This window comes from Aotus nancymaae, unplaced genomic scaffold, assembly GCF_030222135.1.
Source record: "Aotus nancymaae isolate 86718 unplaced genomic scaffold, 86718_ANA_hifiasm-v0.15.2.pri h1tg000019l, whole genome shotgun sequence".
Taxonomy (NCBI): Eukaryota; Metazoa; Chordata; class Mammalia; order Primates; family Aotidae; genus Aotus; species Aotus nancymaae.
The window spans coordinates 51803567-51821665 of NW_026988431.1; the positions used below are offsets into that span (position 1 = coordinate 51803567).

The 18099-nt window shown below is 40.1% G+C and overlaps 1 protein-coding gene across 2 annotated transcripts in view; it reads left to right on the forward strand.

Annotated features, from left to right (window-relative positions):
- The window catches only part of IQCJ (IQ motif containing J), a 190792-nt gene that overhangs the window by 39095 nt on the left and 133598 nt on the right, over positions 1-18099 (forward strand). The gene's annotated exons all lie outside the window — the stretch shown is intronic.

Genomic DNA, 18099 nt, shown 5'->3' on the forward strand with positions numbered 1-18099 from the left:
TTCACTAGAAAGCACATGATATGATTCATCCTGTCTAGAAAGGGCTTTTCAACCACCTTCATGAGCCGGTATATTAGTTTGAATAGGAAAGTTGCTTGTTGACAAGCAATCCCCAAATCTCAGTGGTTTCAGATAATAAAAGTTTATTTCTTGTCCGCTCTCCATTTTGGATTTGTAAAGGAGTGGAGACAGAGGTTTCCTCTCCTGTGTGGCTCTGTCATCTTCTAGGTGAGGCCTCATCCCTTCAACCCCCCACCCCTAATTAACATATGGATGGTGAAAAAAGTGAGAGCATGGAGGATTGCATGGGTGAGTTTAGAGGCAATTCCTAGAAGTGGTATACATAATTTCTGCCCCATTTCCATGGGTCAAAATTTAGTTTGGGGGGAGCCTAGCTGTGCACCCAGAAGAACATAAGTCGTAGTGAACACATAACATTTTCTCTGCCACAGATAGTAAAATTTGCAATCTGTCTTATTCATCCTAGTGAGGAAGATTAGGAGTGACTGGAAGCCATGGTGAAAAATAGTTCGTTTGCCTTTTGTCTGATCAGCAGCAAGTTCTTTGTCTTGTTGTTTAGTTCTTCCAGAATTAATTTTTCTGCAATTCATGTTTGTCTCATGCAACCATCTTGTATTTAAGGATCCTACAAGAAATAATCTTTTAGCCTGGGAAACACAGGGAGACCCCATCTCTACAACAATATTTTTTTTTAAAAATAGCCAGGCATGGGTGGGGCACAACTGTGGTCCTCGTGACTTAGGAGGCTGAGATTGGAGGATCGCTTGAGCCTGGGAGGTCAGGTTGTAGTGAGCCGCGTTAGTGCCACTGCACTCCAGCCTGGACAACAGAGAAAGACCCTGTCTCAAAAAAAAAAAAAAAAAAAAAAGGAGGAGGAGAAGAAGAGGAGGAAGAGAAAGAAGCAGCAGCAGCAGCAGCTTTCAAAATTCACATTGGTATCTGGTTCAGGGATATATGGAAAGCTTTGTCCATTCTGTCCAACACTGTCTCTTTTTTAAAGATCTTTAGGAGAAATTTAATCTTTTCCTCAGCAGTGACTGTCTTTTCAGCTCAAGAAGATTGTAGATCTCTTAAGTTAGTCTGTTTCCCTTCGCACGGTTACCATTTTGAAGTTAAGCTAGCATTCCAACTCAGGCCACCTGTAGCATCTGTTAACATGCATTTCTATGAAAGAGCTATACCTCTTGTTCTATTTTAGCATCCTGCTCTTATATGTACCGTTCATCCAGATTTTCTCATCTGCTCTCTTTTATTTTATTTTGAACATCTTGAACATTTGCATATGTAAACATCTCTGTAAACCTTCAGAGATCTTTTGTGGAATTGAAAAAGGGTAAAAATAAGAACCAAACCACACTTTTAAGACTCATTGAAAATAATCTGAGTCTTTAAAGTCTCTTCTTAAGCTTTCTGTTTAAGTTGAGATGTTCCTGAGAAGGATCACTGTTTACAACCAGCCCCTGAGAAAAAGGAGCAGAAATAGGAGACCCAGGGTGAATGGAGGGAGGGAGGAAAGAAAAGTAGAAGTTTTAGCATCCTGAAACACTTTAGTTCACATTAGGGAATTATTTCTTGCTAATTAATTACATTTTTAAAGAGTAGTGCCTACATGCTGCCTTTGTCAACTTGCTTTCCCCTAATTCCTAAATCCTTAGCACAACCCTCAACTAAAGCTCACATGAATATCACTAATCCCCTTAGTCACTGAATTTTATAGTCTTTCCCTCCCAAACCCACAGACTGTTGAAGCTGTCTTCTTCCTTGCTCTGTCCAGGTTCTCCTCCACTATTTCTGTTGTTGAAGATAGCTTAAGAGGAAGCTGGGCAACTACTACTTGTGATAGTATGGAGAGAATTCATGTGTCAGGAAAGGGCTATGCTTCCTGACCCAGGACCTTTTAGATCCCTTCCAATTCCAGGCTCTAGATTCTGTGATTCTCTGACTAATCCTTTTTTGCCGTATTTTCTGTCTAGTCCATTCATTTATTTAATCATTTAATAAAATGTTGAGCTTTTATATATGCAAAGCATACGCTAGGAATTCTGGGCATAGCGAAGTGATTAAAATTTTGTAAAAGCTGAATTATTAAAGAGTCACAGAGCATAGTGGAGAGAGCTCTTGGCTTGGGTTCTGATTCTGGATCTTCCATTCATAAAGTGTGTGACACCAGGAAGCCACTCAAAAGTTCATTCACTCAACAAATAGTTATTGAGTATCTTCTATGTGATAGGTACCCTTCTAGGCCTGGAGACATAGTGCTAAATAAAAGAGACAGTTTCTGCCTTCAGGGAGCTTACAATCTATCAGAGAAGACACAATAGTAATGCCAGCTTATTTAAAAGAATGAAACAGTTTTTACTGTTTTACTATTCGTAAATTACCCTGCATCAGATTTACTAGCTGCTATGCTAGGAGCTTCCACATGCATCATTTCACTTCATTTTCATTACTCAATGATGCATCTTATATCCCCCAGCTCTGCCTTAAGATGATCAAACTGAGGTGCAAAGTAGTTTAAAAAATAATTCCATAAAAATGGTAGAGTACTCTTACTCATTGACTCAAAATATATTTGAAAGCATTGCTAAAATGTATTAACTTTTTCCTGAAGCAAAATAGTAAACCTTTTATGTCTTTAGTTAGTTTCATAATAGCAGCAATTAGAAAATGAAATTTTAAGGTACTAAAGTCAAATAATGTAGGTGTGAGCTTAGAAGAGAGAAACGGGGAAGTGATAAGGCTTGTTAGAGGGGAGAAGGGAGCAGGCTTGCAAGGCTCCCTGCAGAACAGGAAGAAATCCTGGGCACAACAGAAAGCAGAACCAGTTAGTAGATGCTCCCAGGGGACTTCCCCTTGATCAAGAAGGAATCTATTGAAGGCATCCTGACCTCTTTCAAGGCCTCTATCTCCATAGAACTACTCAAATAATGGCAAAAATGACCATGACCCCAATCAGTATTTATGAATGCTTACTACCTTCCAGATACTGTTATAAACATCTTACATGTATCAGCTCATAAAGTCTCCAAAAGCCTGAAGAGGTAAAAGTTATCATCAGTCACATTTCACAGTTTGGAAAGGAAGTGTCAGGGACGTGAAGTGACTAGCTCAAGGTTACAGCTAATCAGTGGCAGATGTAGGGTTTGAATTCAGCCAGTTGGCTCTCAAGCCTAGGTTTTTAGTAATAAGTTATACTGCTCTTACCCCAACCTCAGCTTCTGTGTTGATCTAAGAATATAAATCAAACACATACTGAACACCATTTCTATGGTCTCAACTTAGCTAATCCTGGTCTATCTTGTTAAAGTAAAATCTTTGGCATCTTCTTATATTGTAAACTCCTTAAAAGCAAAGTCTATGCCTAATCTACAGTACTGAAGGAATGTTTGTTCATAGCTCCTGATAAAATGATCATTATCAGGAAAAGTGACCAGACAACAGCCTTTCTTCTCACTAAGCACTCTGGAGCATTTTCTTAGAATGGAGTTTGAGGTTGAGGAGGAGATATGAATGGAAGAAAGTTTCCAGGATATCAGAGACTTGATGGCTATATCTACTCATGCTTTCCATAAAAACAGATCACAACTCTGAGAACTGAGCCTTAGCTTCCTGTGGAAGCCCAGGTACATTCTTGTTTGCTGCTGTGGCAGAGGATTGGCTACCCTACTGCAGTGTCCCCTGGTTCTAGAAGCTCAGCATTTCAAAACCAAGACCTTAGAATAACCACTTAGCCTAGGAGGCTGCTCCAGGTGGAGCTTGTAAATGGTACAGGACATTTTAGTTGGGTGCTGGGGATCTGTTCTAAACTGTGTGCATTGCCATCTTTAGTCTTGTGAAACTAATCACTTTTCCCTGATCCCTGAACATGGGACAGACTACCAAAACTTAAAATCAGAGATGCAGAATGAGTCTCAGTTTAAATGGTCCCCAAATGTTGAATGTGATATTAGGCCCATGCCCTCTTTAAGGTTAAAAAGTATATAAATTTCTTGCTTTTTAACAGAATTTTGAAGAAGTTTCCTAGCAAAACATCAGAAAAAAACATTCCATGAAGTAGTAAAATTATATAGAGAGGGAGCTTTGGAAAATTAAAACCAAGAGGAAGGAGACTAGAGATATGTCAACTCTAAGGATCGTTAGAATGTTGTCAACATTGCTTTGCTCCACAGATTCTCTATAAAGTGTGATTTTTTTAAAAATAAGCAATTTGATCTCCTTTTAATCAAAATCTTATGCAGAACTTCAATACTGAGCCTCTCCTTTTCCCATGTATCCCCATTCCGTAGGGGTTGGGGAAGAGTTGAACGGGGCTGTGGGCTTCCCCACCTTCATTAACCAGAGAAGTACTACCATCACCTGTTTTCTGTGTTCACCTTATAGTTCTCATTTGAAGAATGAGTTTTGTGGCTTAAAATGATCTAAAAACTCTGGTATGAGATCAATTATTTTTTAGAATTGTACATTTCATTAGTAAAAACTGTTTTTGTGCACGCCTTCAATATGTTCATTTGTTATATACATGTACTACTTTATTAATATGTGCATTACCACATGGTCAAAAATTAGTTAAAAATGTGGTTAAGTAGGAGTTGCAGTATTTTGTCCCTGTACCCCAGGGGATCATCATGCAAACCCCCAGCAGTGCTGGCCCTCCACTTTGGAGAGGGTCTTAGAGCTTTATTTGTAGTAGGCTGGCTACTGTAACAGCAACCTCAAAATGGTGGTTGCTTAACATGATAAACATTTCTTCTCGTGTATATCCCCATCCAGTTCTAGCTGTTGCAGAGCTCTGCTTCATGGTTCAGGGACCTAGGCTTCTCCCTTTGTATGGTTCTTTCGCTTTCCAGAAGTTTTCTTCCTACACAGTCAGCTGAAAGATGGGAAATAAACTAGCATGATGAATCTGGGAAAGGGTTTTTTGCATCATATCTGCAAATAGCATACATAACTTCCTTCTCTTTTCCACTGGCTAGAACTCAGCCATTATAGTCATATCTGGGAAAGCTAGAAGCCCAGGAGTTTAGGAAAACAGAACTTGGTGAACATAGAGCATCCTTTTTGTCACGTGAATGAACGCTGTACTCAAGAAGAGACTGCCTTCCTTCCAGTGTCACTGGACTTGAAGTTTGTTGAATATGGCATTTAAAGAGGTGGGTATATGACTATTTTCAGCTAGGGAGTAAGTTCTGCTGATTATAACAAAAACTCATCTAAAGTGGCTAACTATAAAGGGTTTTAGTTTTCTTCTGTCGTAACGAGTATGGTGGTAGGCAGACTAGAACTGTCAGAGCTGCTAAAGGCATCAAGCAGCCAAGCTCCTCCTAACTCCCTTTTCATTGTGCCTATTTCTGGATTTATGTTCATTGTCCCCAGATGACTGCTCTTTCACTAGACTTTTTTTTTTTTTTCCAATAAGATGAAGGGTGAACAGTAAAAAGCAAAATGCAAATTCAAATGTTAGTTGAGTCTGTCTCATTTAACAAGTAGCTCTGAAGTCCCTTCTGGTAGACCTTCATTCCAATCTCCTTGGCCGTAACTATCCTAAGACACAGCCTGTGCTGCAAGAGAGTCTTAAGCTGAGCCTTTTTCTTTTCTTTTTTTTTTTTTGAAACAGAGTCTTGCACTGCTGCCCATGCTGAAGTGCAGTGGCAATGATCATAGCTCACTGAAGCCTCAACTTCCTGGGCTCAAGGGATCTTCTCACCTCAGCTTCCTGAATAGCTGGGACCACAGGCATGCACCACCATGCCTGGCTAGTTAAAACAATTTTTTTAGAGAATGGATCTTGTCATGTACCCCAGGCTGATCTCCAACTCCTAGGCTCAAGCAATTTCCCATCTCAGCCTCCCAAAGTGTTAGGATTACAGGTATGAGCTGCTGCATCTAGCTTAAACTGAACATATTATCAACTGGAACAAAATAGAGGGAAAGAAGGGGCAAATTACTGTCCACAGTCATTTCATAATTCAGAAATCTCAGTCTCTGCATAAGTCCATTCTGGTGAAAGGAGGTTGGTGGGCATGCCTTTTCAATTTTTTGTCTAAGCTCCCGTTGACTACTGGGATCTTTTATAACTGGCCTAAAAATTAAGCCATACTTTCTTTGACGTTGGAATTCTCTACATATTATTTCCTCTTAGTCAACTATCATAGAAGCCTTTTGAAACACATATTCTAAGTAAACGTGAGAGCTAGCATTTAAAGCTCACTCTTGTATTGTTTACCAAATGCACCTGGGTAACTGATGTTTGAAGAGAGCAGAAAGGATATAGTGACTTCCATATTCTGGGTTCCCCAATATTAAACCCTGCAACAATCTGGTTCTTCAGGAAGAATGTACTTGACATTAGCTTATTATCCACAAATAACATTTCTTATTATACATTTAGATTATGTCTTACTCAGTTCAGGCTGCTATCACAGAGTGCCACAGACTAGATGGCTTATAAACAACAGAAGTTTATTTCTTCCAGCTTCGGAGTTTGGAAGTCCAAGATCAGGGTGGCAGCATGGTTGGGTTCTGGTGAGGACTCTCTTCTGGGTTGGACGGACTTCCAATTTCTTGGCTTTTTGTTGGTTCATTGTGCTGTGGAAAGATGGAGGGTTATCTGGGGTCCCTGTTATAACGGGCATTAATCCCATTCATGAAGGCTCCATTCTCATGACCTAATTACCTCTCGAAGGCCCTTCATCCCAATACCATCACATTGAAGGTTAGGATTTCAGCATATAATTTTGATGGGAGTAAAAATATTCAGTTCATAACAGACTATATGCAGATTAATGAAGACTTTTTGTACTCAACATTGTTACTTAGAGGAACCATTTGATGTGAGACTTGATTGACAAGGGAAGATGTATCTCTTCTAAAGAACTGAGAATGTGCTTCTTAGAAGACCGAGAGATACTTGATTCTCCTCACAGATTTTTTTCTTTGTCTTGGCTGCTAGGAAACTCAGAGCCAATTTTGTGCTCAAATGAATAAGACATTTCTTATTTCAGATTCCTGATAATTTATTTCCTTTTATCTTCAAAAAGTTTCCTTTTCTTAACTTCACTTTTCACTATCTTCTGTTGTGTATTTTTATCTTCAGCTGCCTTTTGAAATATAGGTAGAATAAAAATGATAAGTTAATAAAGTGAAAATAAAAGAAAAATCCAGATTGTTTATTAATGTCTTATTCTACAGAAGCTATTTCTTTTGGTAGGGAGTAATTTAGGCTGTCAGATTTGTCTTACAGTCTTTGGGTGGCAAAATGGCACTTTCACTTTGGAAGCAAATAAATAAGTTGCATTCTTCAATCTGTTCGTCTTTCTGCATTTTAACTAGAGTTTAAATCTTGAGTGGGGTTGGCATGAATGGGTAATTACTACTGAGATGAATGGTGATGGTGTTATTATTATGATGGTTTCTCTCTTATTTGAACTTTCGGAGGGAAACAGCATTTATCTCAGTCAGTCTTTGAATTTGGAAAGGTAAGGGCGCTAGATTTTTCCCTTCTTTCAAAATAGCAAATTTTAAATGTGACAGGCAGTAAGTAAGTTATGCTAAAGGTAACACAACAATGGTGTTAATGTAATTGAAATAAAATAAGCTCCAGGTTGGACACCTTTGTATTTCAGTACAATTTTCCTTCTGCTCAATGGCTGTCTATGTGACTTGATATCCAAAATACGAAAGACCCACATCTCTATTCAAAATAACCACCTAAAGTCAGTTCTGCCCTTAGATCTGTGTAGTGTGGCCTCTCTGTCCCCTCATCTAGAAAGCCTGCTCAGACCCCACTATGGTCATGGCTCTCCCCATAGGAGGAGAATTCACACTGCTCACCTGACATATATGCTCCTCTTAGAAACCTCATTGCAGATGTTCAGGATTCTGGACACGCCCTGCCCAGTCAGCTTCTGAGATCTGTGGAGGTGGCCAAGGGGCAGCTGTTTTTCCTAAGGGTGATGATGGTGGGTGGTTTAGAGCTTGATTGGGTGGGCTGAAGCGTCTGCTGACTTGCACTTGAGGCTCCTCATGACACGGAACTGGCTATGGGGTAGGAAGAGAAGGGGCAGGCAGGGCAGGGGCTGGGGGATAGGCTGAATCACTCCACACCCCCATATTTAAGCATGAAACACCAGATGGTCTTAGAATTCTACGTTTTGATTTTCCAGCTCCAGGCTCTTAAAGAACCTAAGAAAAAATGCTGTCAGGAGTGAGGACCTTGGGCCTCCCTGAAAGTAGAGGTTGCCTGTCTTTGATTTAGTTGGGTGAGGAAAAGCCTCAAGACACATGGAATTAGGAACTTCATCTAAATTTTTGCCCTGAGCTGTGGGAATATTAGAGACAGACCCGCTTAAATGTTCCTATCCTTCCTAGGTTCTACTGTATAAAGTCCAAACTCTTTCAGTGGTTTTCAGGGTCCACCACTGCCTGGCCCCAACCTCTTTACAGTCTTGCAGCATCCTTTCATGCACCTGTGTGTCATACCTGTCTATCTTATTTCAGTGCCCCACTTGCCTTAAATATCACCACCTGCCATCGAATCACGCCAAGGCAGAAAAGCAGTCATCTTTCCTAGTTCCAGCTCCCTCTGCCCTCATTTGCCGTCAGCTGCTAGGTGCTTTGGAGTCCTTCCACTTCTTTCTTCCTGATCACCTGTCTGGTGCAGGCTACCATCATCTCCACATGGATTACTGCCGGCATTTTTGGTCTTCCCACATCTACTCTGACCTCATCGGATGCTGATCCATTTTGTGGCCACAGTAATGTCTTTAAAACCAATATTGAATCAGGTCACTCCTTGCTTGGCTGCAATGGTTACTATGAATAAATACCAAAATGTGGCCTGCAGGCTCCCCATGTTCTGGCCCCTGCCTCCCTGTCCTGCCTTCTGTCGGATTACTCTCCTCCTCACTGTCTACACCCTGTTGTACTGCTCTCCTAACAGTTGTTTCCTTAGTCATGTGTTCCCCAGGGCCCCATCCTTCAGCTGTGAGCTCAACTCTCGCCTCTTCAAGGAAAAAATAAGGAGGTTCCCCTGAAACATGCCGTCATAGCACCCTGTGACTTTTCATTACTGCACTTCTCAATTTTTGGATGTATATGTTCACTTGCATCATTATCTCTTTAATATTTCTCTCTCCTTGTAGACCTTACTATGTTCTATAAGGCCAACTGCTGTATTTATGTTTGCAACCATTGCAACACCAGATTTAGCACTGTGTCCGGCACAAAGTAGATGCTCAAAACATGTTTGTTGAATGAATGAATGAATAAATGTATGAATGACTCAACGTGCTTTTCCACAAAGAAGATAATATATAAGGAAAATGACAGCAAGAGTGGTTAATACTTACGGTTTATGCTGTTCCAGACACTATGCTAAGTGCTTTACCTTGATTACCTCAAGAAGCACAACATACTCACAAGGTACATTTTACTCTTATCATCCCCAACTTTACATATGAGAAAGTTCAGGCACAAAAAGGCAAGGTACCCACTCCTTTAGTGTAGGATGCACATAGTGACTTCTTTCCAAATACTGTCATATGAAGAGGGGGAAAAAGAGTAACTTTATACTGTAGAGACATGACAAACACCACCTTAGCCAGGTGATCAAGGTCATTCTATTGATGGTGCATATCCTTGACATGATGTGATGAAAATGGCGCTTTACTTCTGTGATCTTCTGCCCCAAAACACCAATCATGAGAGAAATAGCAATCCCAATTCAGAGACATTCTACAAAATACCTGACCAGCGCTTCTCAAAACTATCAAGGCCATTCAAAACAAGCAAAATCTGAGGAACTGTCATGACCAAGAGGAGCCTAAGGAGACATGATGACTTCATGGGAAGAAAATGGACATTAGGTAAAGACTAAGAAAATCTGAATAAAGCACGGGCTTTTGTCGATACCCATGTCTCAATGTTGGTTTGCGATAAATTGCGACAAATGAACCATACTAATATAAGTTGCCAATAAGACGGGAAACTGGATGTGGGGAATATGGGAAGTCTCTGTACTACCTTTGTATTTTTCCTTGTAAATCTAAAACTGTTCTAAAAGCTGAAATTTATGTTTTTTTAAAGGCAAGCTCAAAGAGCTGGTAATGGACATAGTTAGAAATTCACGGCCCTGTCATCTGATCAGATTCTTTGCTCTTAACTGTGGAGGTTTTCCCTAGGGCCATCCGAGGACGATATGACAACTTTCCAAATTTCAAGTTCAAATTCAGCCTAATCGGTCCAAATATGGAACTGATTGATGGCAGCCTTGACCCCTACAGGGGACCAACGTGGGGTGCCTCTGGTAGCAGAATCAGGTGTGCTGTGGGATCAGTACTCTAACCGGGTTGAAGCAGGTTGTAGGCAATGGCTAATCAGAAGTGGAGACAATTCCTGCACTCAGACTTGGGCTGGTCTGAGGTGGCAAGTACAGCAGTTTCCCACGAAAAGTTATGCCGAGAGCAGGGCGGGGCTCATTGCTGGCATCTGGATGGATTTTCCTCAAACTCCTTCTATTGAAATTCCATGTATAAGCTCCAATATCCCTATCGTCCATAAAACTTTCTCTGATAGTCCCAGAGAAAGCGAACTCCAACAGAGTGAAGTCAGAGTGGAGGAGCATGTGCTTTAAAATGGATGGGTGAGCATCTTGCCTCTGCCAGTCCTGGGCTTGTGACCCCAGGCTAGCTATTCAACCTCTTAGAGCCTCAATTTGCTCATCTAAAAACAGGGATATAAATTTTTACCTCTTAGGGTTGTGAAGAATTACAGAGAAAGGTGAATATTTAAGCACCCAGCTCAGCACAAAATGAATGCTAAGTAAGAGTAAGTTCTGTGTGTCTCCTTCCCAATTTCCTCTCTATGGAGTCAGCACATTTCTCATGCCATTATGAAGTACCGGCTTCAATCTTTCCTACTAGTTATAAACATGACTGTGTCCCCACAAGACCACAGACTTCTTGAAGGAACAGGCTATGTTTAATTCATCTTTGTATTTCCAATGCCTGAAACAGAACAGGGTAGGTTCTGAATAAATCATCAATTTAACTGAACTGAATTAAGCTGAATTGAAAAAGCTGCGTGTTTTCCAAACAATGTTTCCTCTTAGGGAATTTGACAGAAATGGATAAAAGCACACCCAATGACTTCTGAGAGCGCCCTAGGCTTTCTGTCAGTGTTGGTGGATGCAGTCTTTCCAGGAGCACACTGACACTTGTTTTTTGTTTGTTGATAAAGGACTTTGATCATCTGTTGATACAATGCTTCCAAGTTAACTGAAGTCAACTCACCACTACTTCAATGCACCTCTTTTCAGCCTCGGCTGATCCTGCTTGAAGGGCAGAAAATGAGGGCAAGCCAAACACCAGTGACTGACACAGGAGGGTCAGCCGGTGGTTGACATCCCCTTGCTGGAAGCCTTGGGCAGATTTGCTTGGCCGTTAGCCATAGTGGGCCCTGGCGCTGCTTTCGGCTCCTGTGTGGCACAGGTTAGGGAGCACAGAGGTGAGGGGAAACAAATGGGCATGATGCTGACAGGTTTCTATTAATTTAGTAACAAGGAATTCCATGCAGTTAAAAAAACACGTTTTGAAGGTTGATTGTTGGCAGAGCACCATCATAGCCAAATGAATGTGATATTAATCAAGCCATTGCTCATCTGGAGCCCATTACTGCCTTCTTCATTTCTCATTTGTCATTGAGTGGACAAAGTTCCCATCAGGTGGAGGGAGTTGGGGGCTTTTGCCAAGGGCACAGGCTTTGGGATGCTGGCTCCACTGACCAGCTGTGGGAACTTGGGCCGGAAACCTAATCTTGCTGCCTCCCAGTTTACATCCCTGTATATTGTATTGGTTCCTAGTTGCAGTGAGCGCTCATGAAATGCTTATAATGTATCCTAGCCTATTTCCTGGTACAAAATAAGAGCTCAGGAAACTCTAGTTGTTTTAAATCCTGGCAGCAGTTATTTTTTAGCCATAAACCATCTATTTGTGTTTCAAGATTGAACCTCCTAATTGTATGTTATTCTCAAGGTGCACATCAGTTTCACTTGATTTATGTTTATTAAGGCTCTAGAAATGAACGGACTGTTCCTGGACACAGAAAGCATAGTGCATTTAGTCGTGTTGACTGTGAAGAAGTGGCAATTAGAGAATTTTATCGAATCTATTATCAGTAATTACAAAATATATCATGAACTATTATTATCAAAACTTTGAAGAAAGTCATATTATTGGTGTATGCTTATTAACTCAGTGGGAATGACACTTAATTAAAAATCATTTGGGTTCTTTTGTACAACGTGTACCAAAGATTTTGCTGCAGTGCAGAAGTGTAATAAATGCTTCTCATTTAATCTGGGAGGTCTGTTACTCCATAGCACTTATTTATATGATAAATGATTATCATTGATCTTTCTTAAGTTATTGCTGCTGTCTATTTAAAAAGAGACCTTGGTCATCTTATTACAGTGTGTTTGAAAGACTGTAGAGAGAAATATCTGAAATCCCTTCCTAGTTACCATCTTCATAATACTGTAAAGCAACACAGAATTTTTAAAATTTCATTTTGGTTGAATAAACCAGTCTAACAAGATCCTTCTGTTTTATTATCAGGCAAAGGTATACGTAAAAATTCATGAAACAATGGGCTGAGATTACCAGAGAATACGTTCGTAAGAAAAATTTGGGAGGCTATGTACTTGAAGCGTTCTAGGAAGGAAAATTAGTAATAACTGAAATTAGAATTTGTTGTGGATATGTTTATATATGAGCCAGAGGAATGGATAGAAATCTAGACATTAAGAATTAATTTCAGACTGGCTATGTCATTTAACTTAGTGCAGACAAGAATATTCTCATCCATCTGGTGATGAAATAGATGTTAGAAATATGTCTTTTCCTCCCTCATTATCTGAAGATACACAAGCATAATTCACAAATATTTTTCTAGGAATGTCTGTTGGAATACCGCTTCTCAGTCTTGGTGTCTTGTCCAGAAATCCCACACTTTCTGTAGTGCTGACACACATTCCCTCATTTCTAGACTGAACCACCCCTCGACCCCCGCCATGTAAAATCTTGACTGAACCCGTGCTTCACCGCTGTGTAAAATCTTGCCTGGACTCTGTCAGCCACTCTCATCTTCCAGTTTACTAACATTCCAGTCCATCATGCCTATGTGGCCAGATCAGTCTCCCTAAAGATCTGTTCCTAACACATCACTCCCCTTCTCTTTCCCAAAGCTTACAAAGCACCCTTTCTTCCCACCATGCTTTAAGAGCAAACTTCTCCTTCACAATATAGTCCAGCTCATCTTTTTCTACCCATGTCTTGCACAGTTCTTAAATACTTCCTCATATTCTATCCAAACGAGGTGGCCCCTTGTTTTCAGAACTCACATGCCTTTTGCTTTCCTGTTTGTGTCTTTGCTCATCCTGTTTCTTCAGAACTCTTTTTTTATCCCCATCTCTGTTTGATAAAATCTTATCCATTGCTAATAACAACCAACCATACCAACTTTTCACATGTTCAACAACATCACATTTTTCAACTTTTATAAAAAAAATTACTATAGCGTTACTGATAATTTAGAAGATTAGGAGAAAGCAGTCACAAGTCTCTGATGTATTCATAATTGTTAGTATTTCCATCTTGTAGATAAGGAGACAGAGGCCCTAAGACATTAAGTAACTCTCCTGGGCCACACATTCTGTAACTAGCAGAAAGTTGGGATTATAACCAGTCTGCACCAAAACTGCTGAATGGTGAAATCAAAAAAATGTATTTCTGTCTCTTGTTTTTATTTAATAGTTTGAGAAGCCCAGGACTCGTCCTACTGAGCTAGCCGTTTCCCCCTAGGTAACATCGGCAAATCTAATTGCTCCTGAAAATAAGTTCTGTTATTTGTAACCTCATTGCCTTCTAAGGATGTGGCACAAATTGACTAGAGGGGTTCTTTGTTTGCTCAGCACCATTATAAACTTGGTGAGCATCTTTGATGGTAAAAGCTCAAAAAGGCCAAATTTCTGTGTGTAATAGAGGGGAAAGGGATATAAAGTTCCCACAAGAAAAGTTCAAGGTAGGAGAATGAGAGCTAAAGGGAAATCAATTGTATGGAAGGAAAGGCATGATCTAAAAGAAAAACCTCATAATAAAGACCAGTTTTAGCATACAGAAACATTTAAAAATTGTTTCCTTTAGAACTAATATACATTACCCCAAATGTAGATTCATACACAGCAGTAAGAAATAATACAGAGATATTCCCTACGCACATCACCCAGTTTCCCCCAGCAGTATTATCTTGGATAAGTGCAGTTCAGTATCACAACCAGGAAACTGACATCGATAAAATCCACTGACCCTATTCAGTGGACCTTATTCAGATTTCACCAGTTTTACATGCACGTGTGTGTGTGTGCACAAGTGGGTGTGTGCAGATGCCTATGTGTATTTGGCTCTATGCAATTTTGCCACAAGTGTAGATTGGTGTGACCAACACCACAGTCAAGGGACAGAACAGTTCTACCATGGGATCTCTAGTGTGGCGCTCCTGTAGCAAACCACCTCCCTCCCTCCCCATCCCTAACCTCTGGGAACCTCTAATCTTTTCTCTAGCTCCATAATTTTATCATTTCAAGAACGTTATATAAATAGAATCATACAGTAAACGTTTAATATAAACTTTTCACTTATTTGTTGGGGAAGTTTTGTGATATAAGCAGCTCGTCGGTCTTTCTAATGTCATCTCCAAGATAGTCTATGCCGCTTGCTTTTGTTGCTTTTACAATTTAGGCCATGCAGAGGTAATATGTGATGGAATGCGAGTTCCTGGGAATTGACAGATGTTGTAGGTAGAGCTTTGACTTTCAAAGACCACAGAATTGGTGGGACTGTGAGCCCATAGTATCTAGATTTCTAAGGGGCAAGAGAGGTACCAGTGACATTGCATTAGATAATATTTGACCTTCAGCAACTAGAGATGTGAGTGCATTCTGGCCATATCATTTGCTAACTGTGTAAGCTGTTTCCTCATCTGTAAAATGGGGGTGATAATGATATCAATCTCATAAGTTTGAGAAGACAAAATACATTGTATACCTTGCCTGGCATGTACAATTTGAAACATTGTAGCTTCTCAGGTATAGATTTATTTCACAAGTATTTATAGGGAATTTACTATATGCCAGGAAGAACCAGGGTCAGATATAAAGGTGAACAAGGGTAGATTGATCTCTAAGAAATATCCACTTCTTTTAGTTAAGTGAAGTATGGTTCAGAAAACATACAAAAGCAGGAATAGAGCAAAATTTAGTCTGATTTACTTTTCTATAGAAATTGTTTGTTTGTTTGTTTGTTTGTTTGTTTGGAGACATTCTCCCTCTCTTGCCCAGGCTGCAGTGCAGTGGTACAATCTCGGGTCACTGCAACCTCCGCCTCCCAGGTTCAAGCAATTCTCCTGCCTCAGCCTCCTGAGTAGCTGGGATGACAGGTGCCGGCCACCATGCCCAGCTGATTTTTGTATTTTTAGTAGAGACCTGTTTTACGGTGTTGGCCAGGCTGATCTTGAACTCCTGACCTCAGGTGATCCATCTGCCCTGGTCTCCCAAAGTGCTGGGACTACAGGTGTGAGCCACTATGCCCAGCCAAGTTTTTTAAATATAAACTAAATTTATCCATTCTTTGTTACAATTTAACAACCCCTTTCATTTTGTTAAATAACGAAGATTGTAAGCCCATGCTCCTACCATGCTAGAGAAAAGGAAAAGGTTTGCCATCACACCTTTGAAATCAAGTCTGTAGCTTTACTGGGTGATTGTTTTTAGAAGTCTCACCATACAAATAGCAACACTCAATTAGCTAGATGTTAATTCTTGTCTTTGTTTATACATTCTTAGGGAATGTAAACCTAATGATGAAAGACATATGGAAACTTAGTAAGAAATATAATAATAAATACCTGTTAGTGCCCTTCTTATTTTAAATTTCAAATGTCATCAAATCTGTGCTTAATCTTTTTAATTTTGCTAACTTATGTGCCAGGCAAACCCCACCCTCTCTTGCCTGTTCCTTTCTGCTATTGATCAAAGCTGTTAATTATCACCTACCTTTTAGAAGAAAAGTGTTAATTGCTTCTTTAATCCTGAACTCCTTCATCTGTAAAATAAAACTAAACTCTAGCTTTCTTGCTCCTCAGAATTATTCTAGGGAAAGAATTTGGGAAGAACAGAGAAGGCACAGTTAGTAAAAGAATTGGTAAACAGCAAAGCTTGGGAATGTGAGGTACCACAAGAGTAGCATGGAAGAATGAGCGCATACTTGGAGGTAGAAGTCCTGGGTTCAAATCCTGTATCAGCCACATGGTCCTAGTTGTGTGACTTGGAGCAAATAATTTGACTACTTGGGGCCTCAGTTTCCCGGCGTGTCAAATAAGAATGACATTACACATAAATATGCGTCTCTCTTAATGTTGTGTTCTGGGCACTACACATCTCCCCCTGTCCCGCCCCCTACCCCAATCCCTCTCTGCTTTTCTTTTCTCTGCACTCTGGGTGCCTGATCCCTATGAGTGCCTCATCCAGCTCACTGGCCAGTTAGCTGTCAATTGAGTTTGGCCAGTGAGAGTCACTGGAAGATCAGAAGGTTATGAGAAAGAGAAGCTGGGGCACTTCTTTGCTCTCCCTGCTTCTGTGCCTAGTCTCTGGCAAGGATTGTGCCCCTCCTTGAACTCAGTCTCCAGGTTAGCCGCTTCTCAACAGGTGCAATTCTAACTGGGCTCTGGTAACAGTATATTTTCCTGGAGGATGGCAACAGCTGTCTACTGTTGTCTCTGGATACCTCACCATCCCTTACTAGTTCACTTATTCTTCTCTGCACCTCTGCACTCCTTTTATTAAAGTCTGTTCCTTTGAACCACCTAAGCTAATTATTATTCCTGCTGAGATCCCAACTGGTACAGGTGGGAAGGGATTAAATTTAAATATAAATGAATATTATTTAGCCTTGGATCTGGCACACAATAATACACAGGATTTGTCAGGCTCTCATTGGTCTACATAGTTTGCTTAGATTTTGTGTAGAGAGTAACTTCTTTTTATTTTTTATGACTTATGTCAAAATCCAGTCTTTTACACTAAGCGCACACACAGACAAATAGAGCAAGCCTGGTTCCCCATCCAGAGATTACGCTGCCCTGAATTTGCCTCTGTCAGCCCTTCCAGCTGACCCCATAGATCCTCATCCCCTGTTTGGAACTATCTGTATTTTTGTACTAAATGCTAAAGAAAGATCTTGTGCAAGTCAGCAGAGCTTCTCCTGGAATTTTTACAGCCTGCTATTTTCAGTTGAGAAGGTCTTGGAGTTTCTTGTTTGTTTATTTGTTTGTTTGTTTTTTAAGATTTAAGCTCAGAATTGGAAGTTACCTTGGGGTTGTCTCCTTCAGCATCTTTTTCTTACACAATCCAATCTTTTAAGCTCTGGGTAACTAAGACATGTAATTTGGAGAAGGATTAAAAGAAACCCCTGCTCTTCTCCCACGATATTCAGGCATAGATTATGATACTGTCATTTGAAGATCTTTGTGTTTAGACTTTTCCTCTTCCTCTAAACGATTGATTTAATACAATTAATTTTATAGCACCTCCTCTGGTAATCACAAATAATTTTTTATTATATAATTTCCAGTAGGAGAAAGATTGGTGAGTAATGAAGTTGTGTGACCAGAGACAAATAATGTGATTGACAATGTTCAGAGTCAAATTCAAGTCTGTTTCCTGCCTTTGGATGCTTAGATTCCTGGGATTTTAGGGATGGAAAGAGCCTTACTGATCACCAATCAATTCCTCTTACAGATGAGGCCACTGCGAGAGTCTCAAATTTAGGAACTTACTTGCTCATTTAGGAAGATGTCGTATCTAGTTTTCAGGGCTAATGAACTCAAAAGCATAATCTAAGTGTTGCTATTGATCTCAGAACCTTGAGTAGAGAAAAGTTACCATCTTCATTGACTCTTTCAGAAAGAGAAGCAAAAGCTTGAGAACACTGATCTACATGACCTTCAGTTTAAAATTAAGAAGGAAAT